An 8109-nucleotide genomic window follows, 5' to 3' on the forward strand; every position below is an offset into this window, starting at 1 on the left:
TGGGGTGGATTAGGTGTGAGATGATGTGGTGGTCTGAGTGTGAGATGATGGGGTGGATGGAGTGTGAGATGATGGGGTGGTCTGAGTGTGAGATGATGGGGTGGATGGAGTGTGAGATGATGGGGTGGATGGAGTGTGAGATGTTGGGTGGATTGAGTGTGAGATGATGGGGTGGTCTGAGTGTGAGATAATGGGGGGATTGAGTGTGAAATGATGGGGTGGATTGGGTGTGAGATGATGGGGTGGTTTGAGTGTGAGATGGGGTGGATTGAGTGTGAGAGGATGGGGTGGATTGGGTGTGAGATGGGGTAGTCTGAGTGTGAGATGGGGTGGATTGAGTGTGAGATGATGGGGTGGATTGCGTGTGAGATGTTGGGTGGACTGAGTGTGAGATGATGGGGTGGATGAGTGTGAGATGATGGGCTGGATTGAGTGTGAGATAATGGGGAGGATTCAGTGTGAGATAATGGAGTGGATTGAGTGTGAGGTAATGGGGTGGATTGAGTGTGAAATGATGGGGTGGACTGAGTGAGAGATGATGGGGTGGACTGAGTGTGAGATGATGGGGTGAATTGAGTGTGAGATGATGGGGTGTTCTGAGTGTGAGATGATGGGCTAGATTGGATGTGAGATGATGTGGTGGTCTGAGTGTGAGATGATGGGGTGGATTGAGTGTGAGATGATGGGGTGGTCTGAGTGTGAGATGATGGGGTGGTCTGAGTGAGAGATGATGGGGTGGATTGAGTGTGAGATGTTGCGTGGATTGAGTGTGAGATGATGGGGTGGATTGAGTGTGAGATGATGAGGTGGATTGGGTGTGAGATGATGGGATGGTCTAAGTGTGAGATGATGGGGTGGTCTGAGTGTGAGATGATGGGGTGGATTGAGTGTGAGATGATGGGGTGGATTGAGTGTGAGATGATGGGGTGGATTGAGTGTGAGATGATGGGGTGGTCTGAGTGTGAGATGTTGGGTGGTCTGAGTGAGAGATGATGGGGTGGTCTGAATGTGAGATGATGGGGTGGTCTGAGTGTGAGATGATGTGGTGGATTGAGTGTGAGATGTTGGGTGGATTGAGTGTGAGATGATGGGGTGGATTGGGTGTGAGAAAATGGTGTGGTCTGAGTGTGAGATGATGGGGTTGCCTGAGTGAGAGATGTGGAGTGGTCTGAGTGAGAGATGTGGAGTGGTCTGAGTGTGAGATGATGGGGTGGACTGAGTGTGAGATAATGGGGGGGATTGAGTGTGTGATGATGGGGTGGATTGAGTGTGAGATGATGGGGTGGACTGAGTGTGAGATAATGGGGAATTGATTGTGAAATGATGGGGTAGTCTGAGTGTGAGATGGGGTGGATTGAGTGTGAGATGATGGGGTGGTTTGGGTGTGAGATGATGGGGTAGTCTGAGTGTGAGATGGGGTGGATTGAGTGTGAGATGATGGGGGGGATTGGGTGTGAGATGATGGGGTGGATTGAGTGTGAGATGTTGGGTGGATTGAGTGTGAGGACAAAGTGAGGACTGCAGATGCTGGAGATCAGAGCTGAAAATGTGTTGCTGGAAAAGCGCAGCAGGTCAGGCAGCATCCAAGGAGCAGGAGAATTGACGTTTCGGGCATGAGATGATGGGGTGGTCTGAATGTGAGATGCTGGGGTGGATGAGTGTGAGATGATGGGGTGGTCTGAATGTGAGATGTTGGGGTGGATGAGTGTGAGATGATGGGGTGGATTGAGTGTGAGATAATGGGGTGGATTGAGTGTGAGATAATGGCGTGTTTTGAGTGTGAGATGATGGGGTGAATTGAGTGTGAGATGATGGGATGGTCTGAGTGTGAGATGTTGGGGTGGTCTGAATGTGAGATGTTGGGGTACATGAGTGTGAGATAATGGGGTGGATTGAGTGTCAGATGATGGGGTGATCTGAGTGTGAGATGATGGGGTGATCTGAGTATGAGATGATGGCGTGTTTTGAGTGTGAGATGATGGTGTGTTTTGAGTGTGAGATGATGGGGTGGATTGAGTGTGCGATGATGGGATTAATGAGTGTGAGATGTTGGGATGGTCTGAGTGTGAGATGTTACGTAGACTGAGTGTGAGATGTGGGGTGGTTTGAGTGTGAGATGATGGGGTGGATTGAGTGTGCGATGATGGGGTGGTCTGAGTGTGAGATGGGGTGGATTGTGTTTGCGAAGATGGGGTGGATTGGGTGTGAGACATTACGTAGAGTGAGTGTGACATGATGGGGTGGATTGAATGTGAGATGATGGGATGGATTGAGTGTGAGATGTGGGGTGGACTGAGTGTGAGATGATGGGGTGGACTGAGTGTGAGATGATGGGATGGTCTCAGTGTACATGATGAGGTGGATTGAGTGTGAGGTGATGTGATGGATTGAATGTGAGATGATGGGGTGGTCTGAGAATGAGATGATGAGGTGGATTGAGTGTGAGACATTATGTACAGTGAGTGTGAGATGATGGGGTGGATTGAGTGTGAGATGATGGGGTTGTCTGAGTGTGAGATGATGGGATGGACTGAGTGTGAGACATTATGTAGAGTGAGTATGAGATGATGGGGTGGATTGAGTGTGAGATAATGGGGTAGTCTGAGTGTGAGATGATGGGGTGGATTGGGTGTGAGATGATGGGGTAGTTTGAGTGTGAGATGGGGTGGATTGAGTGTGAGATGATGGGGTGGATTGAGTGTGAGATGTTGGGTGGATTGAGTGTGAGATGATGGGGTGGTCTGAGTGTGAGATAATGGGGGGATTGAGTGTGAAATGATGGGGTGGATTGGGTGTGAGATGATGGGGTAGTTTGAGTGTGAGATGGGGTGGATTGAGTGTGAGATGATGGGGTGGATTGGGTGTGAGATGATGGGGTGGATTGAGTGTGTGATGATGGGGAGGATTCAGTGTGAGATAATGGAGTGGATTGAGTGTGAGGTGATGGGGTGGATTGAGTGTGAAATGGTGGGGTGGACTGAGTGAGAGATGATGGGGTGGACTGAGTGTGAGATGATGGGGTGGATTGAGTGTGAGATGTTGGGTGGACTGAGTGTGAGATGATGGGGTGGATGAGTGTGAGATGATGGGCTGGATTGAGTGTGAGATAATGGGGAGGATTCAGTGTGAGATAATGGAATGGATTGAGTGTGAGGTAATGGGGTGGATTGAGTGTGAAATGGTGGGGTGGACTGAGTGAGAGATGATGGGGTGGATTGAGTGTGAGATGATGGGGTGGTCTGAGTGTGAGATGATGAGGTGGATTGGATGTGAGATGATGTGGTGGTCTGAGTGTGAGATGATGGGGTGGATGGAGTGTGAGATGATGGGATGGTCTGAGTGTGAGATGATGGGGTGGATGGAGTGTGAGATGTTGGGTGGATTGACTGTGAGATGATGGGGTGGATTGAATGTGAGATGATGGGATGGTCTGAGTGTGAAGTGATGGGATGGTCTGAGTGAGAGATGATGGGGTGGATTGAGTGTGAGATAATGGGATGGTTTGAGTGTGAGATGATGGGGTGGATTGAGTATGAGATGTTGGGTGGATTGAGTGTGAGATGATGGGGTGGATTGAGTGTGAGATAATGGGGTGTATTGAGTGTGAGATGATGAGGTGGATTGGGTGTGAGATGATGGGATGGTCTAAGTGTGAGATGATGGGGTGGTCTGAGTGTGAGATGATGGGGTGGATTGAGTGTGAGATGATGGGGTGGATTGAGTGTGAGATGATGGGGTGGATTGAGTGTGAGATGATGGGGTGGTCTGAGTGAGAGATGATGGGGTGGTCTGAATGTGAGATGATGGGGTGGTCTGAGTGTGAGATGATGGGGTGGATTGAGTGTGAGATGATGGGGTGGATTGAGTGTGAGATGATGGGGTGGTCTGAGTGAGAGATGATGGGGTTGTCTGAGTGTGAGATGATGGGATGGACTGAGTGTGAGACATTACGTAGAGTGAGTGTGAGATGATGAGGTGGATTGAGTGTGAGATGTTGGGTGGATTCAGTGTGAGATGATGGGGTGGTTTAAGTGTGAGATGATGGGGTGGATTGAGTGTGAGATGATGGGGTGGATTGAGTGTGAGATGATGGGGTGGATTTAGTGTGAGATGATGGGGTGGTCAAAGTGTGAGATGATGGGATGGACTGAGTGTGAGATAATGGCATGGATTGAGTGTGAGATGATGGGGTGGTCTGAGTATGAGATGATGGGGTGGATTGAGTGTGAGATGATGGGGTGGTCTGAGTGTGAGATGATGGGGTGGATTGAGTGTGAGATGTGATGTGGATTGAGTGTGAGATAATGGGGTGGATTGAGTGTGAGATGTTGGGTGGACTGAGTGTGAGATAATGGGGTGGACTGAGTGTGAGATAATGGAGTGGATTGAGTATGACGTAATGGGGTGGACTGAGTGTGAGATGCTGGGGTGGACTGAGTGTGAGATGATGGGGTGGATTAGGTGTGAGATGATGTGGTGGTCCGAGTGTGAGATGATGGGGTGGTCTGAGTGTGAGATGATGGGGTGGATGGAGTGTGAGATGATGGGGTGGATGGAGTGTGAGATGTTGGGTGGATTGAGTGTGAGATGATGGGGTGGTCTGAGTGTGAGATAATGGGGGGATTGAGTGTGAAATGATGGGGTGGATTGGGTGTGAGATGATGGGGTGGTTTGAGTGTGAGATGGGGTGGATTGAGTGTGAGAGGATGGGGTGGATTGGGTATGAGATGGGGTAGTCTGAGTGTGAGATGGGGTGGATTGAGTGTGAGATGATGGGGTGGATTGCGTGTGAGATGTTGGGTGGACTGAGTGTGAGATGATGGGGTGGATGAGTGTGAGATGATGGGCTGGATTGAGTGTGAGATAATGGGGAGGATTCAGTGTGAGATAATGGAGTGGATTGAGTGTGAGGTAATGGTGTGAATTGAGTGTGAAATGATGGGGTGGTCTGAGTGAAAGATGATGGGGTGGACTGAGTGTGAGATGTTGGGTGGATTGAGTGTGAGATGATGGGGTGGACTGAGTGTGAGATGATGGGGTGAATTGAGTGTGAGATGATGGGGTGGTCTGAGTGTGAGATGATGGGGTGGATTGGATGTGAGATGATGGGGTGGTCTGAGTGTGAGATGATGGGGTGGATGGAGTGTGAGATGATGGGGTGGATTGAGTGTGAGATGATGGGGTCATCTGAGTGTGAGATGTTGGGGTGGTCTGAGTGGGAGATGATGGGGTGGATTGAGTGTGAGATGTTGGGTGGTTTGAGTGTAAGATGATGGGGTGGATTGAGTATGAGATAATGGGGGGTATTGAGTGTGAGATGATGAGGTGGATTGGGTGTGAGATGATGGGATGGTCTAAGTGTGAGATGATGGGGTGGTCTGAGTGTGAGATGATGGGGTGGATTGAATGTGAGATGATGGGGTGGATTGAGTGTGAGATGATGGGGTGGATTGAGTGTGAGATGATGGGGTGGTCTGAGTGTGAGATGTTGGGTGGTCTGAGTGAGAGATGATGGGGTGGTCTGAATGTGAGATGATGGGGTGGTCTGAGTGTGAGATGATGTGGTGGATTGAGTGTGAGATGTTGGGTGGATTGAGTGTGAGATGATGGGATGGATTGAGTGTGAGATGATGGGGTGTCTGAGTGAGAGATGATGGTGTTGTCTGAGTGTGAGATGATGGGATGGACTGAGTGTGAGACATTATGTAGAGTGAGTGTGAGATGATGCGGTGGATTGAGTGTGAGATGTTGGGTGGATTGAGTGTGAGATGATGTGATGGTTTAAGTGTGTGATGATGGGGTGGATTGAGTGTGAGATGATGGGGTGGATTGCGTGTGAGATAATGGGGTGGTCTGAGTGTGAGATGATGGGAAGTCTGAGTGTGAGATGTTACGTAGACTGAGTGTGAGATGATGGGATGGATTGAGTGTGAGATGTTGGTTGGATTGACTGTGAGATAATGGGGTGGACTGAGTGTGAGATGTTAGGTGGACTGAGTTTGAGATAATGGCATGGATTGAGTGTGAGATGATGGGGTGGTCTGAGTATGAGATGATGGGGTGGATTGAGTGTGAGATGATGGGGTGGTCTGAGTGTGAGATGATGGGGTGGATTGAGTGTGAGATGTGAGGTGGATTGAGTGTGAGATAATGGGGTGGATTGAGTGTGAGATGATGGGGTGGTCTGAGTGTGAGATGATGGGGTGGATGGAGTGTGAGATGATGGGGTGGATGGAGTGTGAGATGTTGGGTGGACTGAGTGTGAGATGATGGGGTGGATGAGTGTGAGATGATGGGCTGGATTGAGTGTGAGATAATGGGGTGGATTGAGTGTGAGATAATGGAGTGGATTGAGTATGAGGTAATGGGGTGGACTGAGTGTGAGATGATGGGGTGGTCTGAGTGGGAGATAATGGGGTGGATTGGGTGTGAGATGATGTGGTGGTCTGAGTGTGAGATGATGGGTTGAATGGAGTGTGAGATGATGGGGTGGTCTGAGTGTGAGATGATGGGGTGGATGGAGTGTGAGATGATGGGGTGGATGGAGTGTGAGATGTTGGGTGGATTGAGTGTGAGATGATGGGGTGGATCGAGTGTGAGATGATGGGGTGGATCGAGTGTGAGATGATGGGGTGGATTGAATGTGAGATGATGGGGTGGTCTGAGTGTGAGATGGGGTGGTCTGAGTGAGAGATGATGGGGTGGTCTGAATGTGAGATGATGGGGTGAATGGAGTGTGAGATGATGGGGTGGATGGAGTGTGAGCTGTTGGGTGGATTGAGTGTGAGATGATGGGGTGTATTGAGTGTGAGATGATGGGTTGGATTGAGTGTGAGATGATGGGTAGGTCTGAGTGTGAGATGGGGGGGTCTGAGTGTGAGCTGATGTGGTGGATTGAGTGTGAGATGTTGGGTGGATTGAGTGTGAGATGATGGGATGGATTGAGTGTGAGATGATGGGGTGTCTGAGTGAGAGATGATGGGGTTGTCTGAGTGTGAGATGATGGGATGGAATGAGTGTGAGACATTATGTAGAGTGAGTGTGAGATGATGGGGTGGATTGAGTGTGAGATGTTGGGTGGATTGAGTGTGAGATGATGGGGTGGATTGAGTGTGAGATAATGGGGTGGTCAAAATGTGAGATGATGAGAAGTCTGAGTGTGAGATGTTACGTAGAGTGAGTCTGAGATGATGGGATGGATTGAGTGTGAGATGTTGGTTGGATTGAGTGTGAGATAATGGGGTGGACTGAGTGTGAGATGTTAGGTGGACTGAGTGTGAGATGATGGGGTGGATTGAGTGTGAGATGTTGGGTGGACTGAGTGTGAGATGATGGGCTGGATGAGTGTGAGATGATGGGCTGGATTGAGTGTGAGATAATGGGGTGGATTGAGTGTGAGATAATGGAGTGCATTGTGTATGAGGTAATGGGGTGGACTGAGTGTGAGATGATGGGGTGGTCTGAGTGTGAGATGATGGGGTGGATTGGGTGTGAGATGACGTGGTGGTCTGACTGTGAGATGATGGGGTGGATTGTGTGTGCGATGATGGGATGGTCTGAGTGTGAGATGATGGGGTGGTCAGAAAGTGAGATGATGGGGTGGTCTGAGTGTGAGATGATGGGGTGGATTGAGTGTGAGATAATGGGGTGGATTGAGTATGAGATAATGGGGTGGATTGAGTGTGAGATGTTGGGTCGACTGAGTGTCAGATAATGGGGTGGATTGTGTGTGAGATGATGGGGTGGATTGACTGTGAGATGTTGGGTGGACTGAGTGTGAGATGATGGGGTGGATTGAGTGTGAGACATTACGTAGAGTGAGTGTGAGATAATGGGGTGGATTGAGTGTGATGTGATGGGGTGGTCTGAGTGTGAGATGATGGGATGGTCTGAGTGAGAGATGATGGGGTGGACTGAATGTGCGATAATGGGGTGATCTGAGTGTGAGATGATGGGATGGATTGAGTGTGAGATGATGTGGTGGTCTGAGTGTGAGATGATGGGGTGGATGGAGTGTGAGATGATGGGTGGATGGAGTGTGAGATGTTGGGTGGATTGCGTGTGAGATGATGGGGTGGATTGAGTGTGAGATGTTGGGATGGCCTGAGT

Source organism: Chiloscyllium plagiosum, unplaced genomic scaffold, assembly GCF_037043375.1.
Source record: "Chiloscyllium plagiosum isolate Xiang-an unplaced genomic scaffold, Cpla_swu_hap1 HiC_scaffold_6, whole genome shotgun sequence".
NCBI classification, from domain to species: domain Eukaryota; kingdom Metazoa; phylum Chordata; class Chondrichthyes; order Orectolobiformes; family Hemiscylliidae; genus Chiloscyllium; species Chiloscyllium plagiosum.